Raw genomic sequence first — 12,811 nt, 5'->3', positions numbered from 1 at the left:
TAAACTTCCCGATCGGGAAGGATTTTGACGTTTGTTGCCTGATCGGGAAGCCTTGAAGGGGAATCCCCTTGTTTCCCGATCAGGACGTATGCCCGACTGTCTATTATAACGGAATCGGTGAAGTTCAAAAAATGGTAAAAAAAATCTTAATTATCGTAAAGATTTTCAAATATACTAAGGCAATTACGCTCACAGATGTAAGCACCAAGGACCATAATCCGCTAGATTTGTGATCTTAATTCGCATAACTTTGAATTTTGAAAAATTCATGTTTCAATATATCAAGAAAAAACACTCGAGCTGCCATTCGTACAAAACGTAGCAATACTGTGGTATGCGGCATTTAACGGTAAAAGATATAGCGACCGACATTAAGCAAGGGTTAAGACATATTACGGCTTGCTGTATATTGTTTACAATCTTTTCCATAAACCTCCACTATCCCCAACCCCACCCTAAACACACACACATACACACACACGCGCGCGCACGCGCCCGCGTGCGCGCACACACCAAACCTCAATAAAATCATATCGTGACGCCCCACTACATTGTGTCAGGTGTTGGTTGTGTGTACTTTTCACTTCGACTCACGGCAGTAAGTCAGACTGAATTAACCAGAGCAAAGTTCAGCCACCGCATCGTTTCTGGCCAGGCACTCAAGCAGTTAACAGATACTTGTTGCCTTCACTCTCGCATGTAACTGATAACTTCTGTTCGCTGCATGCCAGAGGCAGGGTCAGTGCAAATGCCGAAGAAAAAGGATTTCTTCTGGGACCTAGCACAGAACTCCGGTGGCCGCGTTCACAGTCGAAAACTGACGCTGTTGTTTAGGTGTTATGTATAGGGTTTAAAAGGGTTAGGGGGGGTAAAAGTAAGTTAGCATAAGCATCATTTGTCAACATTTTTCTGTATAAAATTTAATTTTCTTTGTTTTAAACATGAAACTACAATGACTCCCTTTTCTGCCCTTTTCCTTGTTTTTAACATTTGGTCGATGCCTTTTAGTTTTGAACTTTTTGATATGTTTTGGGGGTGTGTGAAACATTTTAAAAAGCCCCGTCTTTAATGAACTTTTTTAGGAAAGTCCCCTGGAAGGTCACGTAAGACAGTTTTGAATGTATATAAGTAACATAATCACATTCACTCTAATTTAAAGATCCAGTAACACAATTTTTTTATGGTTTTATATCATAAATATGATGCTAAAATTAAGATTTATCAATTTTGTAAGTTCCAAAAAAAAACATTGTTTATAAAGATATTAACGAATTTAACATTTCATGTAAATAAAGGGAGTTAATACAAAATTATTTTCTATAAAGTCTAAGTCAAATTTTTCAATAAAAATGAAAGCATATATTTTAATGATTATGTATAATATGTACAAATATTTGAAGTACATATTTTACATATTTTTCGATGTTTGAAAAATGTTTTATAAGCATAATTATTTACATATATATAATTTCACTTAAGTGTGGTATGCAACCGCAATTACAACACACAGAATATTAAAATGATTCCAGGCTCGTATCTTAGCTTGGACACATACCGTATAAGGACAGCAACTTTTACTTCTGAAGGTTTGGGAGGAGTGTCCCCTCCCATGGATTGATAAGTTTAAATTTATATTTGAAATTCATGTCATTTTAAAGACTTCTTCACACTTTTATGGTAGTTCTTTAAGATAATTTTACAAGTGTATTTGTAAATGTCTTTCATTTATATTTTACGTTATCGAGTTGCATTGTTTTCTATCCACGCGTCTATTTTCGAAGCTTATAAGTGTTTTTCAACATTAAAATGCAATCAAGGCTGATGATTAACAAGACTGTCACAGAAAGATGTTTACAACAAGGAAACATTTATATAACTTTTTTTATATAACCCATTTATATAACTTTTCATATTATCCATTTATATAACTTTTCGTATAATCAATAAAAAATGATAGTACTTCCGGTTAATTCCGGCTACTTCTTACCAGAAGAACTCTTAGAGGAAAGTTCGTTCGCTATAATTAAAGCACTTAAAATATGTACAATGCAATGGGCATGCAGTACATCAAATGATAAGTTTCCTGTCCCCTGTAAAGAACCGGGTAGGCCTAGATGTGCTGTTTGTAGATACGTCATTGTTGTACATTGATACTGAATAAACCAAAACTTAAAGGACTGCTACGAATTCAAAATAGGGAAAGTTCATTAAACAAGTAAAACAGGGAAAGTTCATTATACGAATACAAAAGGTTAAAGTAAAATTGCGAGTATTAAGAACTGTGTACAATTATTACATAAAAATATATATTTTGTGGAAAGAATATATTTACATGAGCACGCAGATATACTGCTAAATAATATAAAACAATATGAACTTAGCCCTTCGATATCGCTTCAATTGTTTGATGCTTTTGTGGGATCTATCTTAAACTATGCCTGCCCGGTTTGGGGCTTCACTAAGTCCAAAGAGTTAGAACGTGTACATCTCAAATACTGTAAAACGATTTTGGGCGTTTAAATTAAGTACAAGTAACGTATCGGTCTACGGGGAATTAGGAAGGTATCCGTTATTTTATTTAGGTACACACATATAATAAAGTATTGGTTTAAATTACTGAATACGGATAACATTATATTAAATGAATTTACGAAAATGCCTGTGACAAATGTGAAAAATGGCACAAATAACTGGCCATGTAAAATTAAAAAAACTGCTTGCGGTACTTGGTTTTGCCGAAATATGGAATTTTCCCGATAGTGTATTGTTAAAAACAGTTCTTACCTGTTTTAAAACAAAGACTTATCGATTGTTTATTTACAAGAATGGCGTGCAGATGTATCTAGTAATGGTGTGCTCAGTCATCTATATTCATATGTAAAAGATCAGTTCTGTTATGAATTATATTTAGATAAGATTTAATTGTAAATCATTTAGAAGCGCTCTTACACGCATTCGAGTGTCCTCCACAGACTTAGAATTGAGTCCGGAAGGTATGGTCGAGGCCGTGTAGAACGCCACGAAAGAACTTGTCAATTCTGTGATGCTAACGAACTCGAAGACGAATATCATTTTGTTTTAAAATGCAGTGCTTATGAAAATCTACGTATTCAATATATTAAGCGATATTTTTACATTAGGCCTAGTATGTCCAAATTTATAGAACTAATAAAATCTAAAAGTCATAAAGCACTAACAAACTTATGTTATTATTTAAAAAAGGCCAACATCAAATGAAATGATTACTTCAAAAATCTTCAATAGTATTATGATGCAGTTTTGATTATATATACCTTGATGTTCTTTCAGTATATTATTATATAAATAATTTATCAAACAAATTCGATTAAATGCGAAGTTATAGTTTGTTCTCCGCTTAAATTTAGTACTCTTCATTATTCATTTACAGAAGTAATTTAAAGAAATGAATTGATTAATGGAGTTTTGTCAGTGTATGTAATGTATTACATTGTATGTATTAAATATCCCATTGCTCAGTATTGTATTGATTTGTTTTTTCTTTATGTGTAATTGTAAAATATGTGACCTATAATTATATTTAAAAATGCTTGTAATAACGATGTACCTATGTGTGTACAAGTAATGCAATAAACTGTGTTCTGTTCTGTTCTGATAAATTATATTTTTTCAAAAGTGTTATTACATACATTGTACAAACAAACTGAGAAATATTTCTTCCATGGACAATCGATCCATACATGAAAATATCCGTATGCGTAGGTGTTTTTGTTGCTGTTGTTAATGATGTTGTTTTTGCTGTTGTTGTTGATGTTGTTGTTGTTGTTGTTGTTGCTGCTGCTGCTGCTGCTGCTGCTGCTGTTGTTGTTGATGTTGTTTTGGGGGTTGTCAGTTCATAATCAATTCATTCACATATGAGTGGCTTGTGTCGACTTCTTCACTACAAGATATCACATTTAGCCCGATAACCTTGAAATAATTATGAAATGAGCCGCGTCATGACAAACCAACATAATGGGTTTCCGACCAGCATGGATCCAGACCAGCCTGCGCATCCGCTCAGTCTGATCAGGATCCATGCTGTTCGCTTACAAACTCTATAACAAGTAGAGAAACTGATAACGAACAGCATGGATCCTGATCAGACTGCGCGGATGCAGATGGTCTGGATCTATGCTGGTCGTAATCCCATTATGTTGGTTTTGTCGTGACGCGGCTCAAATTATTTTTTCACAAGAGCGATAAGTCTTTATGATTTAAACCCATATTCATTAAAGAATACTGTTGGAATGTTAATGTTTTGAAAACATACAGCTGTTAGATACATGATTCGATATAACATATCAATATATAGCAAATAAATAAATTTATTATATACTTATAAATGAAATATTGAGAAATATTGATGAAATAAAATGCGTATTTTCATTTTCCGTATTTTCACTGTAAAAATTTATTTTTCACTGCAGTGAAACATATTTTCCGTATTTTCACTGGTGTCTTGCCGGACTACTTTCTTTTAAATTCTGCCAGTACACAAAATTTATGGGAAAGTCTTTCAAATTTTATTGCAAAAAAAGAGAAAAATGTATATAATAAACAGAAAATTCAAGTTTTTTCTAGAAATACATGATTTATTTTCATCTTGTGGCATGAAAATTACCATATTTCACTCGTGGCTACCGCCACTCATGAAATATTTATTTTCGTACCACTCGATGAAAATAAATCATGTATTTATAGAAAAAACTTGAATATCCTCTATTACTCTAAAACAGTATACATGTATTATTATTCATCATTATCATGTATGTTCATACTTAGTCTGTTTAGAACTTTATCAACATTTTTTCTTTCCAGAAATATTTTATAAGAATATTCAAATGGTTTATTTTTTATTGTTTTCAACAATATTTTAAATACTTTTGAAAAATGTGACCACCGTATACCAATTCACTTTAAGAGATGAAATAGTTCAATTAATTATGATTTAAAAGCACATTAAAAATGGAATTCTGTCGAAACTATTAAGCAAATAAAAAGAAAAAGAATATTTGGGTAAAATTTAAATTTATACATTTACGCAACAATAAAAAACCAGCAATTGCCATGGATTTTTTGCTCAACCTTTTTTCTATTATCGGAAGAAATAAAAATGTATCATATCAAAGTTTGTCCCAAAAATATGTTGGGCTCCCATGTTGATTCTCTCTCATTATTTTTTTTATCAAATTATGAGGTCACAATAGAAAATGGAAATAAGTATTACGAAAAATACCGGAAGAATGCGAAAGTGGCTCCTTGTTAATTACGACATTTCCCGTCATTTGGCGATATTAGCTCGTTTTCCATGTAAGAAGCTGTCGTAACATCAAAAAGAATATTTTCTGTCCGTCCTGATGTCTTGAAATTATCTTAAGATATGGATCAACTTGATTTCAGTTCGTTTTTGTTGTTGTTGTTGTTGTTGTTGTTTTTGGCTGCATTTATTAATACCAGTTTAACCGGTACGTGAAAACATAACTCTATCTTGTTTTTAATGATAAACTTTCATAAGAGGGATTGCATAAGCTCAGCTAATTGATGATATTTAAATAATAACCCCCACAGAGTTGTTATTTTCAAAACTAAGTGGCTGTCTTTTGGTCTTGTACAAGTGTTCTTGTAAAATGATCGTAATGAGCCTTCAAGGCTCTTTAAGCTCCAGAATATATTTTTTTCAAACAAAATCTCGTTGGCCATAAGTTGATCTATCTATTGCTTCTTTTGCCTTTTTTTTGTCAAATAGTACAGTTATAAATCTAGAAAGTCTGGATATTTTAAAGGAAACAAGATGGCAATGATGGTCCTTATTCGATCACCTGAGTCAAATTTTTCTGTTGAGTTTAAACATATATTCCTTTTTTTCAAAATTGATAAAATCCAAACAAAACAGGATTTTTAAAAGTATTGCATTGTTTTCATGGATATGTTATTGTGATCTAGTTTTGACTCAAGGTAACAAAATTTAATTTTGTCAAAACTATAAATGATACACAAATTAGGAAACCCAAGATTACCCATATTCTAAACCAGCTCCGGTGAGCTTAAAAAAGAAGACACTGTCCAAGATATTGCTGAGAACAATCTGACAACGAATGACGAATTATCCCCGTGAATATAGGTTTGAATGTTGTATTACTAAGTATTGTACACAGCAATGTATAATAACCTAAAATCTACTTAAATTATCAGTCGATATCTACCAATTTTAATAAGTGTAGGTACACTCTTTAAATTTATGAAATATAAATACTTCTTTCCGTATGTCGCAGTCGTTACAACAACAACAAGTAGATATTTTTTGACCGTCCTTTTTTAGTCATAAATTCACTATTATTGATTTAAGATCAGGATCTTTTCCCCTTTTGTTTGCCCCGAATTACAGAATCAAATGAAATTGTTACTGGTATTATATTTCCCTAGAATTTATGATTCATCATCGTAAGAGGTGTGTAGGCATTGTTTTTGCTTGGACAAAATACCCCCTATAGAGTTGTTATTCTCAAAACAAACAAAATCACTGGAACCTTCTCTCTCTCACTAGTCATATTTTGTTTAAAGTTTTAGCCCTGATTTAAATGCAATAATAAAACATCAGTTTATTCAATAAACCTGCATATTTCTTACGTTTTAGTGGCATTTCTCAACATTCTTACATATTCAAGAAAAACCAAAGAAAATTTATATAAGAATCAATTTTTAAAATATTCTCACTCCTATTAACCAAATGGCAAAATCTCCCAGGTGGCCTATCTATCCATGTGGTTCACCGGAAGTTTGACAAACAAGCTACACCTTAAAGCATAATAAACGTGATGGTCATATTTACAAGGTAAAATCAATTATTGTTCATGTTTCTACTTTTTACTGACCCGTGTGTCCTTATGGGATCGGCAGATTCAAACAGTTTTCATTACTGATCTATCATTTGTTGCAGCTCCCCTTTTATTTTTAGGGAGGGTTGTATTGAGTGGTTTAGCTCGGCCCCGGAAATTCTATATATCCGAGGTCTCAGCGTCCATGCCGGTCCATTCTAATATATTGTTCATGCCGATCTTCCTTAACCTGTTCTTTGTTCGTTGGAGGAAAGACAATCGGCTCTTGTTAGCGCCACCCTCCTGAGTTAGTTATGACAGGTCAGCCAATCTTATCTGGTACTTAAGACGACTTGACCTTGACCCGACGTGTGCCTTTTCCGCGACGTGCACGACTTGGATTTGGAGAAGAGTGGTTTCCCCTTAAGAGAGTTAACTTTTATTCAGTGGGAACAATGCTCTTGCAGCAATACCCCATGAAAATTCAGTCATGAGAACATATAAATATATCCATAGATCCGAGTTCTTATTAGTTTCGGATATAGCCTGTATATGGACTAAGAAAATAATATACAGATTGTATGAGGCCTTGTTGGGCGACCCCCTCCCACAACAATTCTCTACCTTGCCAATTTTCTCTGTTCATTTATTACTTGGCAGATCCCTCTATAGGTTTGATTTGTTTTTATTTTAAATATAACGGTTAAAAAAACATGGGCATAAAATAGTATTACATCTTTTCCTATTGATAATTTAGTAGCATATTTTAGTGTTCTTTTTATGAACAGCCTCTATTTTCATAATATTATCTCTGCATTTTGATCTTTTAAATTCTGAAACACAAAACAATAGTTTTCATAGATGCTATTTATTATCACAGAAACATGTTTCATAATCATACTTAAGTAAATAAAGTGATACTGAGAAATGTTAAATGTAGAGAATTTCAGATATTTTGGTTTGCTTTTTCGCCGAGTTTAACACGATTTTGCCCATAACTCGGCGGTCGAACCATCTTACCGGCTTTCCTACATAACTTACCAGTAACTACCAAGTTCTGCGCATGAGATGAGATCGATTGTGCCGGGAATGGAACCAGCAGCCCTAAGATTGAACTAATCGAGTGGACAAAAAATGGAAGGAACTCCTATAGAAATATAATAAAAATTTAAGCAATCAATAAAGAAAACAGAGATGTTTCCAAAGTAACATGTCTCCCAGGTGGTCCACGGGAAGTTAAAAACCAACCACTTGCGCCTTAAAACAGATCACGATTGTTATGTCAGTCACGATGGCTGAAAATGCTCTTTTTATAGGAAAAAAATGCCGACTGTCCGATACAATTGTATTGTTGCATCTGCAAAGCTACTAAGATACAAAAAAAATACGATAATGTTTTCATATTTTATCACATTTCATATTTCATTTCATCAATTTAGTTCAATTTCATAATCTATTTGTTTATAATCTCTTTTGTAATGATAAATATAGCAGCCATCATTGATAGGAACCATAACAAGACGACAGGGAACCAGAATAGATGGAAATGACCGAAAAGTTGCGATTGGGTTTTAAGATGTTCATGACGTACAGTCTCACGCTTGTATCTAGACTTTTGTCATGGAAGTTTTCAAACTGACTTCGCGTCTTTACAAAACTTATCAAATGACTACATGTAATTTCATATAAATAACGCATGGGTTTGTGGGTACCAGTAAAATTTTTCATCCCGAGGAAAATAGTGTTATCCGAGGCGCAGCCGAGGGTAACAGTATTTTTTACGAATAATGATATTTTTATTGTTAGTCATAAACCCAAGTGTTAATTATTTTATTACCCGAACAAATACTGGGATGATCTGAAATTGTCAACTAAATCTAACTGTAAGAGTAACAATAACTAAACTGTCCTATAATTTTACCTTGCAAGTTGTAAGTGTACCAAGGCCTACTTGAGAAGTTTTGCGGCCATTTTTATTTGGCTTTATTTAGAAAATAGACCACGTGACCAGATTTTATACTGTTAAAAAATACTGTCACCCCTTTAACAGTATAAATTTCTTGGTCACGTGATACACTTGCATTAACAGGAAGAATAACTCCCAGATGTCTAAGGGAAATTAACATAAAGAAAAAAGTGAGGGGTTATAAGAATATATGTATATACTTTTTTCGGAATGAATCAGATTTATTTGATTACTCAACTTTATAATGTTTGTTCCTGGTTCCCTACAAGAGTTGTTTACACATTGAAGTGAAAGTGGAAAAACAGTGTACGTTGTCCAGAAAACAGGGCAAGAACATCTTAAAGGAACTCCTTAATGTCAATATATTCTCTTATTCATCAAAGAAACCAAAGTAAATTGTCGGTAATATGTTGATTAAATCCATTTTAAACGCATCAATTGAGAAACTTTCTCTTTAATATCTTTTTTCACTCTTTTTGTAATGTTGTTATTCTTAACCCATTACGTTATATACACGCCTTTTAACGCCTTTTTCACCCCCCCCCCCTCTTTTTGTTGCCTCGAATGGTGAAAAAATGCCTTATTAAGGCCCCCAACACTTGTTTTTGATTGAGAAATGTTGTTTAAAAAAGTGACCTCTTTTTCGGCGCGGCCCCCAACCAAAAGATACATCAGGGGGTTGCCAGAAGGGGGATGTGCCCCATTCTGTTTGAAGGGTTTGAAGGGGGGGCGGAGTCCTGATCGCCAAGAAAATTTTGGACTTCTGAGAGGCTATAAATTACCCCAGATTGATCATAAGGTAACGTGTAACCAACACTGAAAAGCATTTCACTTTATCTCAATCCATTGAGAAGTTGCAGCACTCTGAAATCAATTTTGATGGATAAAATCAACGCAAAATAGTGATTTTTGGCAATTTTGAGATGTCCACTCGTTGCAGAAAATTTAAGCCTGAGCATGTTGTTGCAAGGGCAATGGTCCAGTCAACATTTGTGCCAAGTTTGATTAGACTAGTGTTGAAGCAATTTGAACTTGTAACGGGAGACTTTTCAATGAAAACAGCCATTTTTCACAAAATTCTCATGAAGTAATGGGTTAACATACATTTGGACAAAATTATAGTGAATGCTGATTTTAAGAAGATGTGAAACATTGTTTAAACAGAGTAAAAACTCTCATCTGTTCATTTTCAGGGGCGATCTAATCCGGTACACGACAAGCCTTTTTACCCTGGTATAAAACCGGGTCGGCCTAGACGTGCAGTTTGCAACTCTATACTGCTGATAGTATGTTGTTAATGCTTAATGAGGGTCCATCCGCCCGTAAAGGCATAAAAAGCAGCTTTCGCTGTCGAGTACGAACCCCGGACATGTCACCAGTTGTGCCCTTAAAGTATGTTATAATTCTAAAGTGGTGACCTATTTGATTGAAATTCAGCAATTCACTGAATGAGCCCAAATAATATGCAAATGTTTTTTAGATTTATAAATGAAATAAATCACGGGAGGCCAATGAGATCATTGTGTGCATTATGTTGTTTAGTTAAAGAATGTGTTGATGCCTAAAATAAAGGATCAAGAAGCGGACGGGTAAGGTTTTCCTGACATATAGACGCACGGACAAGCAATGGTGCTTCGGACCGGTGTTTTTGGTTCGGTGCCTCAGACAAGCAAATCGGACAGACAAGTTCATTCCTTCCAGTTTTCAGCTCCGCCATGGACCATGGACTGTTTCCCTCATCTGGTGGGTCTAGAAGAACTCTTCCACGTCTTCGGTCTTCGAAGATGTCTTCTTTGACCTCCCCCCTTAGTGCCTACTTTGAGAGTGCGACATTTTTGGGGCTTGGTCATGGACTTCTCATCCCCTCAGAGTGGTCCTCTTCATCTTGTCATGTAGGTCTTCCAGATGTCTCAGTTATATCGAGATAACCGCCTCATATGTTATCATCACTCGCATATCGATCCGGCTGCCGGTAAGCCACAGACATTTTAGTAACTTATAAAATATAAAATGATTTCCGAAAGATAAATTCTGCCTATATCGGTCCAATTTTGAATTTTGTTTTGTTAAAATATGGAAAGCCACAGACGTATTTTATTGTTTTAATTAAATATAAAGAAATTTATTTTCAGTCAGTGAAGTGTTGTTGCTAAGGCCGTCACAAAGCACTAGCAGCTTAACGGTGCCACAGACATTGGTTGCCACGGTCAATTTTGAATTTTGATAAAATGCCTAAAAGATAAGGTAGCTTTTTTTCAGGCCAATTTTGATATTTAATAATTGTTATATAAAATTTGTGTACTTGATCTTCTGTTCATCAACGACCCACTCTTAGATCAATTTTTTATTGGCGATTTGCCTTTATTTCCAAAATAAAAAAATATATATAAAAGTTTACAAAAAATACATTTAAACAAAGAACGTGAGACTCAGCAAATGATATAGAACAGAACAAACTACAAAGTGTGCCGTTTAATTGATGGGCTGCTTTATTTCTGTTTGGACCTGTTCCCTTCTATATCATTCTTCACATATAACCTGAGATAAGCTCATATAACTGTATGTTTCGTTAAGGGGTATGAGTGTGTCCATATTGTATGGCTCATATGGGGTTGTATTGATGGAACTAGTATTTATCATTATTGGCCTTAGTTTGTACAACATTGTGTTGGCTCATATGGGACAGGTAATTCTAAAACAAGGCACATCTAATTGGGCTTCATAATGTCCAATCTCAGGTTATTTGCTAGCATCATCTCACAAAAAGTAATATATGTACAAAAAGAGAAAACATTACAAATGATACTTAAATTGAATGACTTTGTTTTTATCGAAATAGAGTCTTATTGCTTTGTTTTTAGAAAAATAGTACCTACATTGTTTGACTCATATTCAAGTTATATATGTTATATTTATTCAAAGTTGATTAACAATACTGCTGATAGCTCAGTTTTGTGTTCTTAAATACTGGAATACCTTTCTTAAACATGTACTTGTATTAGCCAAATTTTAAAAGCCAATTATGCCTCAGAAATGAAATGCTTTCATGTTTTTTTCAAAGCTTATTAATTTTGGGGTATTTTATAATATCCAAAACGTTACTCATAAGCCAATTACCTGAACCATCTTTTTCATCTGAATTTTGACAATATGTACAATAATAGTGAATAAGTATTTTGTATGGAAGTCAAAACAGTACTTTGTTTACATTTTTCTGCTTTTATGACAAATTATTTCACAAGTATTGCAACTTTTCACAGAGATAAGCATCTAACATTCTCTAAAACCAGTATTTGAATATTGTAAAATGTCATGTTTGTCCTTTCTAAAGAAGAAAACATTTATTTATTTCTGTGTCTTTAAATGAACTGTTTAGAATTCAAAACAAGGGAAATAATCATGACATATTTTCAGCAGGTGAAGGGAAATTTGTTCTCTGTTTTCCCGTTTTAAGAACTGTGTACAATTTATAAGTACAAACTTACAATTTCAAATATAACTCTTTTGGAAAAAGCATTTTGAAATGAAAAACTCGAAGAAAACAACTTATTTTTTGCAGAAGTGTAAATTAAAAAATCGATACATACTAGCAAGCTGAGATTTCTTTTTCATAAACAATCTATCCATAAATGCACGAATTCGTGATTTCTCTTTCAAATTGACATACTGGGGAAAAATGGGGGGGGGGGGGTGAATTTGAATGTCGCAACACTACCGTTAAATGTCGCAAAATGTATATTCATGATACAAAAAGTTAGCTAGTGATATAGTCTGATTTTATTGACCTGTCAATTATGAATACATTATAGCACTCATTTAAATATTCGATCCTACTTCGGTTTTGTCCGTTTATTTTACGAGAATAAATATGGAGTATAAAACTAACTTTTAGAAAACCCCCACTAGCTTAATGTAGGTTTTTGTAACATCCGCAATAGCAAAGACGGTTATGTGACTACCTTATGTATGAGAGGTCCGAGGTTCGATCCCTTCTTTTGACATTTTTTAG

The sequence above is a fragment of the Ruditapes philippinarum genome, unplaced genomic scaffold, assembly GCF_026571515.1.
Source record: "Ruditapes philippinarum isolate M1 unplaced genomic scaffold, ASM2657151v2 ctg208_1_1_1_1, whole genome shotgun sequence".
NCBI lineage: Eukaryota > Metazoa > Mollusca > Bivalvia > Venerida > Veneridae > Ruditapes > Ruditapes philippinarum.
This window is presented reverse-complemented; position numbering follows the sequence as displayed.